This window comes from Panthera pardus, unplaced genomic scaffold, assembly GCF_024362965.1.
Source record: "Panthera pardus isolate Hobbes unplaced genomic scaffold, ASM2436296v1 HiC_scaffold_22, whole genome shotgun sequence".
Lineage (NCBI taxonomy): Eukaryota > Metazoa > Chordata > Mammalia > Carnivora > Felidae > Panthera > Panthera pardus.
In genome coordinates, this window is record NW_026526788.1 from 776,867 (window position 1) to 798,356 (window position 21,490).

General features: G+C 51.0%; 1 long non-coding RNA gene across 3 annotated transcripts; it reads right to left on the minus strand.

The window, feature by feature from the left end:
• Nucleotides 1–1,731: 1,731 nt before the first annotated feature.
• On the minus strand, nucleotides 1,732–21,277 carry LOC109248959 (uncharacterized). 3 transcript variants are annotated; one of them, XR_002072372.2, is made up of 5 exons: nucleotides 21,136–21,277; nucleotides 18,951–19,108; nucleotides 10,177–10,255; nucleotides 3,037–3,330; nucleotides 1,732–2,228 (listed from the first exon to the last, which is right to left on the minus strand). It is a non-coding gene; the product is annotated as an uncharacterized LOC109248959 (long non-coding RNA). The 3 variants fall into 3 exon arrangements; XR_002072369.2 differs by lacking the exon at nucleotides 21,136–21,277 and adding an exon at nucleotides 20,545–20,721; XR_002072371.2 differs by lacking the exon at nucleotides 21,136–21,277 and adding an exon at nucleotides 20,260–20,317.
• Nucleotides 21,278–21,490: the final 213 nt, after the last annotated feature.

The following is a 21,490-nucleotide window of genomic DNA, read 5'->3' on the forward strand; positions in this document are numbered from 1 at the left end:
TCCCACCTCCCCTCTTCAACCACCAGTTTGTTCTCCATAGTTAAGAGAACTGTTTCTTGGTTTGTCTCTCTCTTTTTCCCCTTGGCTCACTTGTTTTATTTCTTAAGTTCCACCTATGAATGAAATCATATGGTATTTGACTTTCTCTGACTGACTTATTTCACTTAGCATTATACTCTCTAGTTCCATCCATGTTGTTGCAAATGGCAAGGTTTCGTTCTTTTGATGGCTGAGTAATATTCCTGTGTGTGTGTGTGTGTGTGTGTGTGTGTGTGTACCATTTCTTCTTTATCCATTCATCAGTCAATGGACACTTGGGCTACTTTCATAGTTTGGCTATTGTAGATAATGCCACAATCAACATCAGGGTGCACGTATCCCTTTGAATTAGTGTTTTTGTATACTGGGTATACCCAGTAATGTAACTGCTGGATAGTGGGGTAGTTCTATTTTTAATTTTTTTGAGGAACCTCCATACTGTTTTCCATAGTGGCTGCACCAGTTTGCATTCCCAACGACAATCCAGGAGATTTCCTTTTTTCACCACATCCTGTCCAACACCTGTTTTCTCTTGTGTTGTTGATTTTAGCCATTCTGACAGGTGTGAGGTGATATCTCACAGGAGTTTTGATTTGCATTTCTCTGATGAGCATCTTTTCATGTGTCTGTTGGCCATCTGGATGTCTTGTCTATTCATGTCTATTCGTGTCTTCTGCCCATTTTTAATTGGATTATTTGTTTTTTGGGTGTTGAGTTTTGTAAGTTCTTTACAAATTTTGGATACTAACCCTTTATCGGGTAAGTCATTAGCAAATATCTTCTCCCATTCCGTGGGCTGTCTTTTAGTTTTGTTGATGTTTCCTTCACTGTGCAGAAGCTTTTTATTGTGATGAGGTCCCAATAGCTTATTTCTGCTTTCATTTCCCTTGCCTCAGGAGACATATAGCTAGAAAAAAATTGCTTTGGCCAATATCAAAGAAGTTACTGTCTGTTCTCTCTGCTAGGATTTTTATGGTTTCAGGTCTCACATTTAGGTCTTTGATCCATTTTGAATTTATTTTTGTGCATGATGTAAGAAAGGGATCCAGTTTCTTTCTTTTGCATGTTGCTGTCCAGTTTTCCCAACACCGATTGTTGAACAGACTGTCCTTTTCCCATTGGCTACTCTTTCCTGCTTTGTCAAAGATTAACTGACCATATAGTTGTGGCTTTATTTCTGGGTTTTCTATTCTGTTCTATTGATCTATGGGTCTATTTTTGTGCCAGTACCATACTGCTTTGATTCCTACAGCTTTGTAATATAACTTGAAGTCTGGAATCGTGATGCATCCAGCTTTGCTTTTCTTTTTGGGGGGCACCCGGGTGACTTGGTTAAGCGTCTGACTCTTGATTTCACATAGAGGTCATGATTTCACTGTTCATGAGATCGAGCCCTGTGTTGGGATCTCCACTGACAGTGAGGAGCCTGCTTAGGATTCCCTCTCTCCCTCTCTCTCTGTCTTTCCCTACCTCTGGCTCCCTCTCTCTCAAAATAAATAAATAAACTTAAAAAAAAATGCATCAAGTTCCAGCCCCGCGTCGGGCTCTGTGCTGACAGCTCAGAGCCTGGAGCCTGCTTCGGATTCTGGGTCTTCCTCTCTCTCTGCCCCTCCCCCGCTCACGCTGTCTCTCTCTGTCTCTCAAAAATAAATAAACATTAAAAAAAAAAGAATTGTGATAGATGAAAAAAAGCAGTGTTTGTATTTCTTTGTTTACTAGTGACATTGAACTTTACTTTTGGTGGAGTGTGTGTAGAATATGCTTACTTGCTAAATTTGTCCTCTTGGGACTAACCCTTCGCCCGTTTGTTGAACAGCACACCCACTTTTCCTACGAGCTTGCGAGAACCGTCTCCTTGCCCATTTCTGGGCTGGTTTCTCTGCTGTAATCACGTTTCACGGCCCCTCATTGCAGGGCAGCTCCTTTCTGAACCGCAAAGTTGAAGTGGATTTGAAGTTATTTACACATTATCAGTTAGCGTGCCGTCGTCCTTGGCTGGCGTCGGGTTTCGGGTTTCACGCTGGCAGGAAAAGCCCTTGTCACCAGGGATGAGACACTTGCTTCCCTCAAGTGTCTTTCCGTGCACGGGGCCGAGAGAGAGCACTCGATGGGTTTCCGCAGCTCTTAGGGCACCCTTGCTGGTTGGGCGAGAAGGGAGAAGGGGCCGCAGAGCTCAGAGTGACGTGAACCTAGGCAGGAGGACGGAAGCAGTGAGATTTGGGCAAGTAGTGGAATTTCTCTGGGCCTCTGTGACCTCACCTTAAAAGTGAGGGGATGATATGAAGGGGGAGCACTGTACATTTACAGCGGTTAGCTGGGCGGAGAGAGTGGGGGTGGGGTCTATCACTAACATTTCACTCTACTTGCTTTATCAACTACCCATTCCGCTACCCACCCTTCAGTCCATCTGAGTTTTTTTTTAATTAATTTTTTTTTATTTGAGAGAGAGAGAGAGAGAGACAGCACACAAGCACATGAGCAGGGGGGAGGTGCAGAGGGAGACTAAGAGAGAGAACCTTAAGCAGTCTCCACACTCAGCATGAAGCCCAATGAGGGGTTCGATCCCATGACCCTGGGATCATGACCTGATCTGAAACCAAGAGTCGGACACTCAACTGAGTGAGCCACCCAGGTGCCCCCGATCCATCTGAGTTTTTGATACATTTTTTTTAACGTTTATTTTTTATTTTTGAGACAGAGAAAGACAGAGCACGAACGGGGGAGTGGCAGAGAGAGATGCAGACACAGAATCTGAAACAGGGTCCAGGCTCTGAGCTGCCTGACACGGGGCTCGAACTCACGGACCGCGAGATTGTGACCTGAGCCGAAATCAGCCGCTCAACCGACTGAGCCACCCAGGCGCCCTGCCTATCTCATTTCTAAAGAGAAAAGTGATCATAACCCCGGTGTGAGAGGGGCCCACACATCTCCACCTGCCCCTTCTCTTCACTTTTTTATTCTTTTCTTCCCTTCTGCAGCTAGGGGTTGGCCGCTTACCTGTCTTGAGTCCTCATTTCCTTCCCGTCCCAGGAGACTCCACAGCCTAATTTGAAACCTCTACTTTGACGCCACAGCCAAAGGGAATTCGTCCACGTTTGGGGACATGCCAGCTGCACATTAGGCCAGTTTGGAGAATTATGTGGCCAGGGAGTTAATTCTACAGGAATTAGCACAAGCATTATTTCCCATTAGAAGGCTTGGTCTAGAAAATATTCAGCTGGAGACGACACGTCCCTTTAGTGAACGTGCAACCTTCCCACAGTCTTGCCGTTTTCGCAGCAAAAAATGCCACTGGAAAAAAAAAAGGGAAAGGAGCTGGTATGAAAATAGGACAGGAGTGGCAGGTGTTCTGGCCTACCTTCATCCCATTCAGTCCCCCCCCCCCCCCCATCGCTGAAGTCATGACTGGGAACATTTGTCAAAACATTCGGGAGATCTGACAGCATGTGGGGCAGGACAACATTTTGGAACAGTCAGCAACTGAGAGCGGTCCGTCCAATTAACAGAAAAAATTACAGGGGCGCCTGGGTGGCTCAGTCGGTTAAGCCTCCAGCTCTTGATTTCGGCTCAGGTCATGATCTCGTGGTTCATGAGTTCAAGCCCCGCGTTGGGCTCCTCGCTGACCGAATGGAGCCCGCTTGGGATTCTCTCTCTCTCTCTCTCTCTCTCTCCCTCCCTCTCTCTCTGCTCGTCCCCTGTTTGCACGCTATCTCTCTCTCTCAAAAAAAATACTTAAAGAGAAAATAATGAAAATAAATAGATAGATAGATAGATAGATGGATGCACCGTTGGGGTATTAGCATAACAGACCTTAAAATTTCAGAGATTGCCCACACCCACACAATTTGATTCATGTATTCGTTAATTCACTATTTATGGAGCATCTAAGTTTTACTTTATTTTAGTTATTTGATTCATTTGATTTGATTCATTTGATTTGAAATCTCTCGATTTCATAGAGAGAGAGGAGCGCGCGTGGGAGAGAGAAGCAGAAGGAGACAGAGAGAGTCTTACGCAGGCTCCGCGCTGGGATCGTGACCTGAGCGGAAATCACGAGGTGGACGCTCGACCAACTGGGCCACCCAGGTGGCCGGCATCTACTGAGTTTTAGCCACCGGGGATACACGGGGAAAGAGAAGACAGACATGGCTCCTCCCCCCCAGAGCTTCCATTTTAGCAAAGGAAACAGACCAAACCGGAAGAAAGGTAGGAAATATAATAAGCATTATCATCCTGGGAAGGCTTCCGTAGTAACCATGTCTTGTATTTTCTGTGCTCTGATGCTGTCACACCTGGGGCCTTGCTGACCTGGAGGGACTGCCCCTTCCAGGGTCACACAACCCCTACACACAGTAAACAACTTGCCCCAAGGGGGTGCTTTTCCGATGTGAACCTACTGACCCAGAGCCCACACCTCTGACCTCCTCCTCTATGGGGCTGTCACACTCAGGATCCCTGCCACCTGCCCTACTCCCTGGCAAGACAGCCAGGGATGCCCCCGCCCCGGAGTCCACAGACACCATTCAAATCAGCCACTTTCCTTCCCACAGAAACCGTAATAATGGCTCGTGCCCACATTTTCCCCTTTGCTCCCTCTGTGTCCTGTTAAAACCTGGTGCTTCCTGAGTGGCCCTGCAGAGCTTGGGGTGTCTATTTCTGGGAAACTGCCAGAATAAAACCCTTTTTTTCTCCACAGTCATCCCCATGTCTGCGTGCCTTACCACACCTGATTAACGCAAAGCCTCGGCCCTTTGAGACAGCCTCTCTGCAAGGTGGTGCTTCAGCCGCTCTCCCAAGGATGGGAACGAGCCAACATTCCCAGACCTTGGGGAAGTTGGGTCCATAGAAAATAGAGACAGCAGGAGCCGAGGCCTCAAGGCGGGAAAGAGATGGGCTTATGTGAGGACCAGAAGTGACCCAGTGGCAGGAACATGGTGGGGGGGACCCGGAAGTGACCCAGTGGCAGGAACATGGTGGTGGTGGGGGGCACCTGGAAGTGACCCAGTGGGAGAAAAACGGGGGGGGGGGGGCAGAAGTGACCCAGTGGCAGGAACATGGTGGCGGGGGGGGGGACCCGGAAGTGACCCAGTGGGAGAAAAATGGGGGGGGGACCCAGAAGTGACCCAGTGGCAGGAACATGGTGGGGGGGACCCGGAAGTGACCCAGTGGCAGGAAAATGGGGGGGGGGGGTCTGGAAGTGACCCAGTGGCAGGAACATGGTGGGGGTAGGAAGGTTCCATCCAGCAAGGTGCATCCCCCACATGTGCTTCCTGTACTGAGATACGGAAGCCTGTGCTACCCCGAGCTCCTTCTTAGAGTCTGTGATGACAGGAGCACAGTACAAATCCAAACAGAATGTCCTCTTGGGGCTATAGAGATCGCCACGAATTCCTCCCACACCACGGTGACGGGAGGGCTCTCTGTGCACGAACTCATGCTCACAAACAACCTGGCACAGGACTAGATTCTCTTAGAATTCTCTTAAGAATTTCCACGAAAATTCCTTTAGAGGATATTTTACAGCAGTTAGCATGGTGTTAATAACCAAGGGCAGAAGGAATCTTTCCAATATTCAACACTCATGTCCATTCTCCTTGCCATCTGTTTTCTTGTAAAATAGTCCCTCAGTAGTATTACCTGTTGCATTCTGCTTTAAGATTCGGCAGTTGAGTCGACTTTCGGAATTTAGATTTGACTTCTAAGGTCTCTGGTGTGAGCAATGGAACTTTCTTAAGACCAAATGGGCTACTGGTCACAACATTTCCAGCAATTCAGATGCCTCCAGAGTCCTCTTTCAAGCATTATATCCCCCAAGAAGAATGACTATCCTAATTTTTCTTTTTTTTTCTCATTTTTCTTATTGAGATGAAATGAACATAACATAAATCAACCACCTTGTTGTATTATTTTTTAAATTTAAATTCAAGTTAGTTAACATACGACCTACAGTATAGTCTTGGCTTCAGGAGTAGAACCCAGTGATACATCTCTTACATAGGACACCCAGTGCTCATCTCAAAATGGGCCCTCCTTAGTGCCCATTCCCCCATTTAACCCACCCTCCCCTCCAGCAACCCTCCGTTTGTTCTATTTAAGAGTCTCTTATGGATTGCCCCCCTCTCTATTTTTATCTTAGTTTTCCTTCCCTTCCCCTATGTTCATCTGTTGTATTTCTCAAATTCCACATTCTTTCTCAAGAATTCTCAAATTATTTCTCTAATTTCTCTTAGCATAAAGCCCTCCATCCACGTTGTTGCAAATGGCAAGATTTCATTCTTTTTCATCCCCTAGTAGTATTCCATCGCATATATATACCACATCTTCTTTATCCATTCATCAGTCAATGGACATTTGGGCTCTTTCCACATTTGGGCTATTGTTGATAGTGCTGCTGTGAACATTGGGCTGTATGTGCCCCTTCAAATCAGCATTTTTGCACCCTTTGGATAAATACCTAGTAGTGCAATTGCTGGGTCACAGGGTGGTGCTGGTTTTAATTTTTGAGGAACCTCCATAAAAATCAACCTTTTTTAAAACCATTTTTAATGTTTATTTTTGAGGGAGAGAGACAGATCATGAGTGGGGGAGGGGCAGAGAGAGAGGGAGGCACAGAATCCAAAGCAGGCTCCAGGCTCTGAGCTGTCAGCGCGGAGCCTGATGTGGGGCTCGAACTCAAGAACCGTGAGATCATGACCTGAGCCCAAGTCGGACGCTTAACTGAGCCAGCCAGGCGCCCCCAGATCAACCGTTTTAGTGAACAATTTAGTGGCCTTTAGTACACCCACAATGCTGTGCGGTCACCACCTCTATCTAGTTCCAAAACATTATCGTTACTCCAAAACCCCATACCTACTCCCCATTACTGTCCATTACGCCCCAATACTCCTCTCCCCACCCCCCCCACCCCCCAGCTCCTGGACTCCACCTACTTTCTGTTTTTATGGATTTATTCATCCTGGATATTTTTATATAAATGGGATCATACAATATGTGACCTTTTGGGTCTGGCTTCTTTCGCTTAGAATAAGGTTTTCAAAGTTCAGGTACATTAGAGCATGTGTCTGTGCTACAGTCTTTTTTGTGGCCGAATAATATTCCACGTGTATGGATGGACTACACTTTGTTTATCCATTCATCTGTTAATAGCCAGTTGGGTTGTTTTCACTCTTTGGCTGTTATGAATGGTGCTGCTATGACCATTCATGAGCACGTATTTGCTTAAGCGCCTGTTCTCAAGTCGTTTGGATGTAAATCAAGGAGCAGAATTTCTGGGTCATCGGACAATGCTACGTTTAACTTTCTGATGAGCTGCAAAACTGTTTTCCAAAGTGGCTACCCCATTTTACATTCCCACCGGCCACGCATGAGTTCCCATTTCCCCACGTCTGTGCCAATACTTGATATTGTCTGTCTTTATTCACATCCTAGTGGGTATGCAGTGGTATCTCATTGTGGTTTTGGTTTACATTTCCATAATGACAAACGATGTTGAGCGTCAAGTGCTTACTGGCCGTTGGATTTTGTGCTGTTTTGTTTTCGGGAGAAAAATCCATTCAAATCCTTTCCCCGTTTTTAATGAGGGGATTTATTTTTTATTGTTGAATGTTAAGTTATTTATCTATTCTGGATACAAGTCCCTGCAGCGCAAGCCCTACTCGTTTGTTTGTTTGCTTTTTCCCTTTTTTGTAATTCGAGTGCTTGACTTTCGCTTTCATGGCTTAAGTATCCATTTCAAAGATGACTCTCTTGAATAAACATATTGCCAGCCTGATTAGATGATTAGATTAAAAGCCAGGTCACCTCCCTTCACTGAGGCTCCATTGTTTCAGACATCTTGGTTAATTTTGGTAACTGGCCATTTGAGTCACTTGTCTCTTCCCTTCCTGTACCTTACATGTCCACTCTTATGGTTTAAACTTACCAACAAACGGTGAGCCTGTGAAATCCTAGGCCCCCACCCTTGATCCCAATAAAAGCACAACTCCTGATTTGTGCACTCTCTCCCCAAACAACCTTTCTATGTGGCCCCAGGTATGGTGTGTAATTTCCAGGTGTTGGAAGTAATAAACTTCTATTTTTTCATCGCTTCCTGCTGGTTGTTGCTGAAGCACATCTTGCAATATTATGAACCATAAAAGCCAGTCTAACCACAACACTGGTTATGGGTAAGCTGAGGCCAAAACTGTCCCTTATCAGATATATAATTGTAAATACTTTCTTCCATTCTGTGGGTTGTCTTTTTACTTTGTTGATGGTGTCGTTTGAGGCACACATTTTTAAATTTTGGACTTCCAGTTCAAGATGGCAACTCACTTCCTCTCATGAACACACTGCGTCTACAGCTATGAATGGAACAATGCCCTCTGGCAGGGTGGGGACTAGCTGAGTGACCCTTACACAGCAGGTGGATGAGAAAAATCCACAAAGAAACTGGTAGTAGAGTTAATTTTTGTGTATGGTGTGAGGTAGGGGTCCAAATTCGTTCTTTCATAGATGGACACCCAGTTGTCCCAGAACCATTGTTGAAAAGCCTATTTCCTCCATTGAATTGCCTTGGCCCTTTTGTTGAAAATCAACTGACCATTAGCCAAAGACTACAGATGACACAAGCTAATCCAACCACAGTTCTAGGCCCCAGAGTGAGGCAAATGATACAGCTGATGTGGGTTTAGGACACACACCTGCTTCAAAGGGATGCTGTGAGGCCTTCCACCATGGGGGGCACCGTTCTAAGACCCTTACAAACATCATCTCATGTCAGTCTCATGGGAATCCCCTGAGGGCAAATACAGTTATTCTCTCCTACAGTGGAGGAAACTGAGCCACAGGGGCTAAGCAATGTGGGCAACGCAATTCAGCTGGTAAAGGGAGAGGGTAAAAGGGGGAAGCTAGGAGTCACATACAGGGCTCCCAACCACTATACCAGGCAGGAAGCATAGCACAGCCCCTGCCGTGTCTCAAGCTCTCAGAAAAGACCAAAAGAGTAGCGATTATTTATAAAATGAAAATAATAGCATCTACATTACAGGTTTTCGATGATGTGTGCGAGTGCTGTTTTACAGACTCTAAAGTGCCATTTTCCTGGTGTAGGCGACATGTAGCTTTAGGCATTTCCACTGGTTACAACTGTGACATAACACAGGACTTTTTTTTTTTAAATGTTTATTTTTGAGAGAGAGAGAGAGAGAAAGCGAACACACGTGGGGGAGGGGCAGAGAGAGAGGGAGACACAGTGTCCGAAGCAGGCTCCAGGCTCTGAGCTGTCAGCACAGAGCCTTACACGGGGCTCGAACTCACAAACTGTGAGATCATGACCTGAGCCAGAGTCAGAGGCTTTACCGACTGAGCCACCCAGGTGCCCACCCCAGACTTGTTTTTGTGGACGTTCTGCTGGCCGAGGAGCCTCATCTAAAGGGGTGTATTTCTGCTCCAATCTTAAACCAGCAATGATGCACAGAGAATAATGTAGGCTTGTTGTTTTGAAAGCTTCTTCAATCTCATGGAAAGTTTGGTTCATCTATTTCTGGAGAGGTTTCGAATACATGGAACCCACACCCTCACAGGCACGCGCACACACAGACCTGCATGCCCCGGTCGGGGAAGCCTTTCCCTGGAGACACTTTACTATTTAGAAAGGAAAAGCAACGCGTGAAAATAAGTCTTCAGGTTGCAGAGAATTTATCTGCCGACTACTGTTCTCATCCTGATATTCAGGAAATAAAGATGCCCTAAATAGCAAAGGCAGATAATTACTGCCTTCCAAAAAGAAGTTGGCAAGAACTTCAAAGAAAGGAAAGCAAGTTCGCTTCCATCAAGTACGGTTGCAGGTGATAAATTTGCTGTGGATGTGGAGGTGGTGGAAACCCAGCGTTAAGCGTCAATGTCAATTACCCTCGGCTGTTCCAGACTCCCGGGTCACCTGGACGCAGTGCAGGTGTTTGTGATGCCGATCCTAAGGCAAATTTGCCTCCTTTACCACAGGGACTCTTGCTTTTGTGGCAAGTTGGCCTGTGCCAGGAAGAGGGAAGTCAGCCCCAGAAAGGATCACTTTTCTTGACCCTTGTAGTTTCCTATTGTGGCTGTCTAACGTTGTAGTGAGTCACCCCAAACTTAGTGGCTTGAACAATATGAACTTACCGCCTTGCATTTCTGGAGGTCAGAAGTCTAAAGTGGATCTCAAATCAAGGGGTTGGCGGGTCTGCGTTCCTTCTGGAGGCTGTAAGGGAAGATTCCATTTCCTCAGAGGCGTCTTTCCTTGGCTCTTGGTCCCCTTCTGGCCCTGTGGTACTCCCGTCTCTGCCCCCAACCATCACGTCTCCTTCTCTCACTCAGAACCCCTGCCTCCCTCTTGTAAGGACTCTTGTGACTATTTTGGATAATCCAGGATACCCTCCCCATCTCAAGATCCTTACCTGGCTCACATCTGCGAAGGCTCGTTTGGCCATAGAAGCTAACGGGGGTACGGGTCCTGGGATTGCAAGATCTTTGGGGGCTGTTATTCTGTCCACCACCCCATGATAGGCTCTTGTGCTTCCAAGGGAACAGGTAAGGAGCCCAGTTTGCTACAAGTTGAGGCAAGAACACATGGGCACAAAGTTGTAGTTGCAGTCCTAAGGGAGCAGGCATCCTGGAAGATGACCCAAGGGCACGTGGGAGAGCAGCCAGAGCAGGTGGCCTTGGCCTTGGCATTCTCTTTTATTTTTTAAAGAAATTTTGAATTTTAGAGTATTTTTTAAGGTTTATTTATTTGAGAGACACTTGAAAGAGAGCACGCACAGGAGCTGGGGAGGGATGGAGAGATTAGAGAGAGAGAATCTCAAGCAGGCTCCGAGCTGTCAACGCAGAGTCTGATGTAAGGCTCGATCCCATGAACCGTGAGATCCCGACCGGAGCTGAAATCAAGAATTGGACGCTCAACCAACTAAGCCACCCAGGTGCCCTTAAAGTAGTTTTTGATTTACAGAGAAGTTATGAAGATAGTATAGAAGGTTCCCATATACTTTATACCCAATACCCGTTATTAGCATCTTAAATTAGTGTGGAACATTTGTTACAATGAACTAACACTGATACATTATTATTAACTAAAGTTCATTCTTTAGATTTCCCTAGTTTTTTGTTTTGTTTAAAATTTTTTCTAACGTTTATTCATTTTTGAGAGAGACAGAGCATGAGTGGGGGAGGGGCGGAGAGAGAGGGAGACACAGAATCCGAAAGAGGCTCCAGGCTCTGAGCCGTCAGCACAGAGCCCGACGTGGGGCTCGAACCCACGAACCCTGAGATCATGACCTGAGCCGAAGTCAGACGCTTAATCCATGGAGCCACCCAGGCGCCCCTAGATTTCCTTAGTTTTTATCCAGTGTCCCTGTTCTGTTCCAGGATCCCGTATTTCCTTTAATTCTCGGGTCTTCTTGGGTTCCTCTTAGTTGTGACATTTTCTCAGACTTCCCTCGTTTTTGATAACCTTGACAGTCTTGAGAAGTGCTGGTCAGGTATTTAGTAGACTGCCCTTCGGGTGGGATTTCGTCTGACGTCTTTCTCGTAATTATACGGGGGTCGTGCATTTTTTGGAGGAAGAGCACAGGTGGAAGGGGCCATTTTCATCACACCAAGGTTACGCACATCAACATATTATCTTGGTCACTTGGCTGTTTGTCAGGTAATGTACTACAGCTGGAGACACGAACTCGTTTCACGCACGAACGCGTTAGGCAACGCGTTTAATATACGCGTTGCCGAATACAGCGATATTCACAGTTGTGTGTATACACAGGGTGTAGAGTGCATACTTTCTTGCTCTGCCAGCTGAGAGGCCCTCTAAGCAATGATACCCACGTAGCAATAAGCACAGCTAGCCCCAGAACTCTGCGTCCTAAGACCATTCTCCGATAAAAGGAACCCGAACTCCCTGGAGAAATGGCTGAGTCTAGGACTAGGACAGAAAATATACAAGGGCAGCCTGGAGAATCTCGTCGTGCCAGCAGGTAAAGGAGTGATCAAAAAATCCCAGTGAGGGCATAGATCAAACTGACACGGGAGCCAGTAGCCAAAACGGGGAGAATCTGGCCTTCTCTTTTAAATAGCGGGGATGGCTGCAACCAGGAACCGACTGGTATTTCACAACCAGCCAAGGCTACACAGACATCACCACGTCAGTCCTCACAACATCCTTGCAAATATTTTTCTGTTTATGGACAAGGAAGCGGAGGCTGGGGATGGTGAAGTGAACCCTCTCCCCACCCACTGCCCCAAGATCACACATCTGGAAAGCGACCTCTAAGATTCATGGCTTCCAGATTCAGGGTCTGCTCCCAAATGTCACCCACTGCCTGCTCCCACAGCCTCCGGAGAGCCCACAGAGGTCTCACAGGCCAGGACTCCTACCTCTGGTGTGGTTTCTTGCGCATCTCACCTTCTCCAGGGGACAGTGGGCTTGTCGGGGCAAAACAGATGTCTCCCTTTCACTTGTTCTCTCCCCCAGGCCTGGTGAGCCCTTCTCTAAGAGGTTTAAAGCAGAAGGCAGACTTATCATGCCTTTCTCTGTTTTACAAGTCACATCTCTAAAGACTCTCTGCGCTTCAGGGGGTGCCCAGGTGGCTCAGTTGGTTAAGTGTCTGACTTCGGCTCAGGTCACGATCTCACGGTTCATGAATTCGAGCCCCGTGTCGGGCGTATGCTGACAGCTCGGAGCCTGGAGCCTGCTTTGGATTCTGTGTCTCCCTGTCTCACTCTCTCTCTCTGCCCTTCCCCACTCGTGCTCTGTCTGTCTGTCTCTCTCTCTCTCTCAAAAATAAACATTAAAAAAAAAAAAAAGGTGCTTGGTGCTTCAAGCCAAGATTCCTTTCCCTTTAATTTAGAAGCTTCCAGAACCTATGAGCCCTGCATGTCCCTCAGATAGGTCCTCTGTCCTGACTTAAAGAGGGAGACAAGAAGCTGGAGCCCTTCGTGCCCCTGCAGAGGAGGGGGAGCTGGTAAGGGGAGCGGGGCTCCTGCAGCCAGCTGTGCCCCACCACCTGCCACAAAGTCCCTTTAAACAGGTCATGGGGGGGGGGGGGCTAGGTGGCTCAGTCCTGATGTTGGCTCAGGTCATGATCTCATGGTCCGTGGGTTCGAGCCCCCCATCAGGCTCTGCACTGACAGCACAGAGCCTGCTTAGGATTCCCTCCCTCCCTCTTTCTCTCTGCCCCTTCCTCTACACCCCCACCCAAAAATAAATGAATAAACATTAAAAAAAAAAAAAAAAAAACTAAACAGGTCATGGTGGCCGACAGCCAGTCACTGCCATCTGTCCCAAAGTTGAAGGCAGAGCTCAGCATAACGGTAAAGCCTGGGCCACCTTCAGACTGGGGAACCAGAAAGCCAACCTTACCTGATCTGGACTGGCTTTTGCCTAAAGGAGGGAAGACCAGGTTTCTTGTGATCCTTGTGGTGCTTCCCCACCCAGGCAAGGGGGTCTGTGGGCCCTAACGACCTGCCCAGGGTATCCAGAAGTTTCAGAGCAAGGATAGCTTGTCTGCTGAAGGTGCCGGAATCTAAGATTGTCAAGTCCCCCCCAGGCACAGTAGGGGGGAAAGACATGCCCAGAGGACCCACACCCAGCTGCTTGGACAGCACTGTCTTCCTACCCTTAATAGAGCTGGCTCTGGAAGGAGGGAACTTTTCACTTTCTTTACGTGAGGATGTGTCATTTCAGTCTATCTCCATCTGTCTCTATGCGATGGCAGACAACTGGCTGAAAAGTGAACAAAGCAATTAAATGTTCTCTCTGTCAGCTAGATGTCAGCTGGGCTTGTGTGGTCTCCTAAGATTGAAATAAGATAGGCTTGGGGCGCCTGGGTGGCTCAGTCAGTTGAGCGTCCGGCTTCGGCTCAGGTCATGATCTCACAGTCTGTGGGTTCGAGCCCCGCGTCGGGCTCTGTGCTGACAGCTCGGAGCCTGGAGCCGGCTTCAGATTCTGTGTCTTCCTCTCTCTCTGCCCTTCCCCTGCTCATGCTCTGTCTCTGTCTCAAAAATAAATAAAATCATTTAAAAAAATTAAAAAAAAAAAACACAGAAAGAAGGAAGATAGACTTGAAGCTTCATTCCATCCCGCACAAAATCCAATATCCTCCCTCTACAGCTCAGGAATAGAGACTCTTGTTTTCATGTCCATACTTTTCTCTGAGCTAGCCAGCTTCATTCAAATCATGCATCATTTAAAACTCCGTTAGAGTCAGAGATACCAGTAAGAAGCCACGTTTAACCTAACACATATGTCACATAGATGCAAACGCATACATGGAAACAGTTACAGATGTACATATACGTGGGCTAACGTACACACACATCAGTATTCCCGAGCGCTGCCTACCCAGAGGGCCTAGAAGCGAGAACAAACACCCCAGGAACAACGAGCACCCCAGCGCCAGATCTTGGTTTCTAAAGACCCAGGAAAAGGCACCACGGCTCCTTGGCGAAGTGGTTGATTCTAGAGCCGGTGGCGGGGGGGGTGGGGGGGAATACACCACGTGGCTGGAGCAGATCACAGTAGGAGCAAGTAAGCAAGTGCTTGATGAACAGCAGTTTGTGATGCCAGAGGAACAGGGGAGCCAACCCGAAAGAGCACCTGACGGCCAAGGCCGGAATGATTTGACAGCGAAATAAATAACGTGGCATTGGATCATAGCCCAAAGCATAAAATATAGATGTCTCCACGCGGATGTAGATTATGACTGAATTCGTGAATAAGGAGTGAAGAGGGGCAGCCCCTCCTTACGAAAGATTCCAAGCAATATGTGGGGAGACTCTCCACTCCGGGCTGTGGGTGGAGCTTCATCCCCTCCTCTAAGCTCTAAGCCTGGGTTCCGGAAAACACCGTAGGGAAAGTACAAAACAGCCACTTCGGGTGGAGAAAGCTGGCAGACACCCCCTTGGCCACGCGAGGAGGGTAAATGCCACCAAGGATGACATGTGGATCTCACGCGTCCCTCTCTAGGATGTGATGAAAAGGGCACTTGGCCTCTTTCATATTCTTTCCCCATAACGTGTGTCTGATCATGAGAAAAACATGAGAGAAACCCAAATTGAGAGCTCCCCTATGGTGGCCCCTTGGGTGGCTCAGTCGGTTAAGCGTCTGACTTTGGCTCAGGTCATGATCTCGCGGTTTGTGAGTTCGAGCCCCGCGACGGGCTCTGTGCTGATGGCTCGAAGCCTGGAGCCTGCTTCCTAGTCTGTGTCTCCTTTTCTCTCTGCCCTTCCCCTGCTCATGCTGTCTCTCTCTGTCTCTCAAAAATAAACATTAAAAATTTTTTTCTAAAAAAGAAATCATGATAATTAGATGCACCAGGGCTCCCTGGGTGGGGTCCTGGAGCAGAAAGGATATTCATGGGGAAGCTGCTAAAACCCAAATAAAATTCTGGAGTTCAGTTAATAGTAACGCACTTTGTGGGCCTTTCCTAAAGATTTGGAGACATGGAGAGTTTTCCTGGCTCCAAGCTGAGTGTCAGAGGGCTCATCTCCCCCGTGCAGAGCTCCTGCCACTGCCCCCTCTCCTCTTCTCCCCTTCCCTCCCACCCTAGTTCCTGGGCATAGCTCAGGCAGAGGAATTTAACCTCTCTTATTTACTGCCCACCACCCCCGCCCTCGTCTATGTGAGGGGAGTTTTTACAATTGGCCTTTTTTCCCCACAGTGCGCAGACTGGCCCGAGACTGGAGCTCTCAGTTGGCAGGGGAACAGCCCTGCAAACAAGAAAAGCCCTGCATTAACTCATTTAGAGGTGGGGCAGTGCCAGCCAGGGAGGGCACCGAGCTTCTAGAGGGGAGGCGGGCCGAGGATCTCCCAGGACTACCACGGGCCAAGATGGCATTCGGGAGCCCTATGTGTCCCAGAGCAGTAACTGTAGGCTGGCTTCAGAGCTTCAGGACAGAAAGGGACCCTGGAGGTGACTATTTTGTCCCTTGTTTTACAGATGTGGAAGATAAAGCCCAAGGTGGGAGCACTGAGTCATAGAGGAATTGTCCCAGAGTGAGGTCGGGGGAACCAGGATAACTCAGCCTGGAAGGAAGGAAGGAAGGAAGGAAGGAAGGAAGGAAGGAGGGGAGGAAGGAAGGAGAGAAGGAAGGAAGGAAGTGAAGGAGGAAGGGAGGAAGGAGGGAAGGGAGGGAGGGAGGGAGGAAAGGAGGGAAGGGAGGAAGGGAGGAAGGAAGAAAGGAGGGAGGGAGGAAGGGAGGGAGGGAGGAAAGAAGGAGGGAAGGGAGGAAGTGAGGGAGGAAGGGAGGAAGGAGGGAAGGAAGGGAGAAAGGAAAGAAGGAGGGAAGGAAGGAGGGAGGGAGTAAAGGAAGAAGGAAGGGAGGGAGGAAGAAAGGAGGGAGGGAGGAAGGGAGGGAGGGAGGAAAGAAGGAGGGAAGGGAGGGAGGAAGGAAGGAAGGGAGGAAGTGAGGGAGGAAAGAAGGAGGAAAGGAGGAAAGGAGAAAGAAAAGAAGGAGGGAAGGAAGGAGGGAGGGAGGAAAGAAGGAAGGAAGGAAGTGAGGGAGGAAGGGAGGGAAGAAGGAAGGAAGACAGAAAATCAAAGTGCCCTGCCCATGAGGTCCGACCTTGGCTGTGAGCCCCCGGAGAGGCAGAGGGCAGGCTTCTCTCCCGCTAAACGCAGCCAGTGAAAGGGGCACGTATCCTCTCCTCCCATCACCTAAAGACGCTGGTCACTTCTGGTGGCAGAGGTACACAGCCTGTCTGCTGCCACCAGCCATTGTCAAATAGTTCGGGGGCTGGGGCAGGAAGCAAAACTGCGTGCATCCCTCCATCCCAAAGCTTGGCAGCTCAGGGACCCCTGAGCGGGGGGCCAGGTGGGCTCTGTGCCCTGGGAGGGGCCTCCTCCTGCACCCTCCGGGGCAGTACGGCCCCCATTTCCCAAATTAACTCTCCTTGTAGAGCCATGACATTAACCGCCCTAGTAAACATGCCCATATGTTACCAGAGAGAGAAAGCAATTAAGCCCAGATCAGCCACAAACTAGGTCAATTTATATTACAGAAACAAGCCCCGGGGTGGGTGGGGGGCACAAGGGGGCAGTGGGGCCAGGCAGGCCCACGTGTGAGCTCGGGGGCAGGTGGGGGCACACAGCAAGGGAACAAGGAAAGGCACCTTCTTCATTTTCCCCGGAGGCGGCCCTGGGGACCCCCAACCAAGCTCAGGTTCAGGGATAAACTCCCTCCAGGACCACATCGCGCTCCCCCTACCCCCCCCCCCCCCACCACTGAGGCTCACCCGTGGCCGCCGGAGTCCCTGGGACCTAATAATACACGCAAATCAGAAGGCAGGCTGCAGGCCCTGGCCATGCAAGGAGAGGAAGAAAGCTGATACCTGGCCCAGCCTGTCCCCACTGGCCTTGCCCTAAAGCAGCAGGGTGTCCGGCCCCAGAGCCAGAGGCCCCCTGCCTGGGTGTGCCAGAAGCGCCCTATATTGAGAGGATGAGCGCGCCAGGGGGAATGGCAAGCATGTGGCCCGTGGCAGGCATGTGGGGTGAGCTGTCACAGCGAGCCCAGCCCAGGAAGGCTGCCCGCTCCCCACACCCTCCTTCCTGCCCCCAGGCTCCCGAGCCAGCTCCCAAGCTCCCAGAGGATAACAAACCCCGCGACATGGAAAATCAGGGAGCGCAGGCCACCAGGAAGACTGAAAAATGAAAACCCTGCCTAAGGAAGGTGGGCGGCTGGGTCCTCAACACTGACTCTGATTGAAGCGATCTAAGAGAGAATGTGTCCTCTTGTCTCTTTCACCGGGAAGCGGCCTGACGGCTCCCCGTTTCCAGGGTTACCCTAGACTCCTCCACAATCTCCGCTAAGGCGTTCTGGGGGAGGGAGGGGGCAGTCCCGTGGCTCAGGGGAAGTGACGGGCCCGTGATGGAAGAACAGCCTGGGACTGTGTGATCGACTCTGGACCTTGTCTTTCAAACCGGCAGAATGGGACTACGGCTAGCTTTCCTCTTGGGCAGGGTGCTCCTTGGCCACAAGAGAGGGTCCCCTCCCTCTAGTCCACGATGGGCGACACTCTGTAAGGCCTGCTGCTCGCCCGGCAGCCCCTCACTGAGCCAGCCCTGGAGGGAGGAACCACATGGGCCCTGGGGCCCCTTTCTGAGGGGGAGAGTGTCTCAGCCATTCCGGCCAGGCTGCGATGCCCCCTGGGGCCTGCACACTGCCATCTGCCTGGGGCCGCGAACTACACAGGAAAGGGAAAACGACCACACACAGGATGGGAAAGGTGGGGGGGTTCTTGCGGTGGGGTGAGCATGTGGGAGCCAGGCACCTGAGGCTGTGTCTGGGAGAATGGGGCCCTGGGCTCCTGCCACAGTGCTCAGATAGGTAGGGGAAGGGGGAGGGGAGGGCAGGGCAGGAGAGGACAGCGTGTGCATGGAGCCTGACTGGCAGCATCTGGATGCTCTGGACTGTTCCCCAGGGCCTACCAGGGCCACTCTTGGCCTTCAGGTTTGAGTTCAGGGCTGCCTGCATGGCTCAGTCGACTTCGGCTCAGGTCATGATCTCACAGTTTGTGGGTTCGAGCCCCGCGTCAGGCTCTGTGCTGACCATTTGCTCAGAGCCTGGAGCCTGCTTCAGATTGTGTCTCCTTCTCTCTCTGCCCCTCCCCCGCTTTGTCTCACTCTGTTTCTCAAAATTAAATAAATGTAAAAAAAAAAATTAAATAAAATAAAGTTTGAGTTTAAATCTGTGCCTAGTTGGACAAGAAGAAAGGGGGAGAAAACAGGCTCCTTGTCAGTGTCCCTGGGCTTCCTTCTAGGGTCAGGCAGTGTATGAAGGAGAGGGCAGCTGCCTGTTCTGGGGGTCCCCTGAAAGGAGAAGACTGTGCCAGCGGCCAGGCACCTGCTCCTACAGGCATGACTCTCGGGGCACTGGAGCTGCACTGGGTCCAGGGCTCAGCCTACCTGGCCCGCAGCCTCAGGGCGCAGGCAGGTCCTGGGCCCCTGGGTCACCAGGATCTTGCTCTGAACGTGGGGATCCTTGCCTTGGAAAGACCAGAAATGCTCACGCCTCCTCCACCAGGCCCAGGAGCCGGGAAAGAACCGTGGGACCGGCATCGATCCTGGGGACACAAGGACACACGGACACACGTGAGTTCTAGCTGTGCATTCGGTGCAAAGCATGGCAAAAAGGACGCACAGGTCCCAGCTCCCCCAGTTCTTCCTGGCAAGAGCGAGCTCTAACTCTCCTCTGCCCAGCACCTCTAAAGCACCAGGACTGACGTCATCAATATTCACCCCACGATCTGACGCAAGCAGGTGAACTTCAGAAGGCAGGGCTCAAACAGACGTCTCTGATCAGGATGCGTCACATAACCGAACGTCAGAGGAGGAATGTCATCCCGGAGAGTCTCCAAATGGAAGATAATCCAGAGAGGCTCAAAGACACATTGGCAGAGCGCCTCTTGCCCTTGACCCCTGCTCAGAAAGGCTGGTGTACCTACCCATCACAGATCCCAGAGAAAGCAGCACTCATTCTCTAGCAGGCGCGGGGGAGCAGAGCTCTTCTGCGGACACCGCCAGAGGAAGCCCCGGGCCCTGCAGTCCCCTGGGCGCACCTGACTCGGACACGGGGTGTCCCTGCAATCCTCCAACCCCACGAGGCTGAGCGCACTAACCCCCCCCCCCCCCCATTTCACAGCTGAGGGAACTGAGGCTCGGGGCCGTTGAATTACTTGCGCAAGGTGACCTGGCTTGCGGGCCGGTGGCCCCCTCCCCCATGTGACCGCCAGCCCCAGTGTCTCGCATCTGTCTGTGACCATCTGCGGTGCGCTCCCGCTGGCTTGCTGGGTGGGAGGGCACAGCCTTCCCGCTGGCTGCGGACGGGGCCTATTGTGCTGGGTGTCACCGGCAGGTGCGATGGGCGCACCTTCCCCAGCCCCTCCCGCAGCTGCCACCACCCTCTGGGGCCAGAGCCCCGGCTGCTAGGATCCTGGGATCATTCGTGTGGCCGCTGCCCAAGGCCTCCCAGGTCTCCCCTCCCCTGTGCGGCAGCAGCTTAAAGCGCCTGGTTGTTAAAAAGGCGAAGATCTCCTAATAAGAGAGAGAGATCGCTTTATAATTCCTATTTAGACTTCTACATTATTCCCTCGGTCCTCATTCTCTGCCATCAGATTCCCCTCCTCCAGTTGGGAGGCTTATTTAACGAGTCAGATATGAGCAGGCGCTGATATAAAAATAGAGGCAGGCGGTGGGAGCTGGCACCGTGACTCACCGGGTGGCAGGCGGTGGCGCTGGGCAGACAGCTGCGGCCCTCCTCCCCTCCCCTCCTCCTCCTCCTCCTCCTCCTCCTCCTCCTCGGCCCCATCCCTTTTCCCCCTTTCCCTTCTCCCCTTCCTCCCTTTCCTCCTTCCCCCCCACCTCGCCTTTCCCTATCTTGCTCCGCCCCCTCCCTCCCCCTCTCCTCTCTCCCCTCCTCAGTGCACAAAGCAACGTCCTCAGAGCAGACGCTGGATAGAGCGGTGCTATTTGAGGCAGGTTCCCCCCAAGGCTCATTTACCATTTAAGATTCCTCTGCATTAGTGCCTGAGGAGGAAACGCCAAAATAGCACGAACTCTCGTTCTCCTGTGCTCTTTCCGGATTTTCTACGGAGAACATTCCAGTTCTAATGACCCTCTGTGCCAGCTGCAAGGTGGGGATAGACTGGGAGGAAGTGAAAAGGCTGCAGCCCAGGGGCACCCCACCTCAGGACCCAGGCCCCTCCCCCACTTCAGGAGCCAGGCCCCACCCCCACCTCAGGACCCAGGCCCCGCCCCCACCTCAGGACCCAGGATGTACCCTCATCTCGGGACCCAGTCCCCGCCCCCACTTCAGGACCCAGTCCCCACCCCCAACTCAGGAGCCAGACCCCACCCCCACCTCGGGACCCAGTCCCCGCCCCCACTTCAGGACCCAGTCCCCACCCCCACCTCAGGACCCAGATGTACCCCCATCTCAGGACCCAGGCCCCGTCCCCAACTCAGGACCCAGAATGTACCCGCATCTCAGGCCCCAGGCCCCGCCCCCACCTCAGGAGCCAGGCCCCACCCCCACCTCAGGCCCCAGTCCCCACCCCCACCTCAGGCCCCAGGCCCGCCCTGCCCTCCCCACCTGCCGCTCCTGCTCCGGGACCGCCAACTGCCTGGCTGCCGCACCAGCCACAGCTCACACTGGCTCCCGTGTTCCCATGACTGTGGGTGAATGTGGGTCAGGGTCCGAGAGCCGTCATGGCGTCTGTCCCGCCACCATCCGGTGATGCCCGGTTTTCTCTCTGTCTCTGTCTAAAGCACGTCAGTGGCTTTCCACTCTTAGATTAAGGAAAAACTACATCCTCTGCAAGGGAGGGTCTGCTCAAGCTGGGGGCGCCTCCCGCTGCACCCTCACCCCGCACCGCCCTACACCCCAGCCTCGCCCGGCCCTCCTGGGGCCTGGGGGCTCCACCCTCCACCCCACCCTGGTCTTGAAT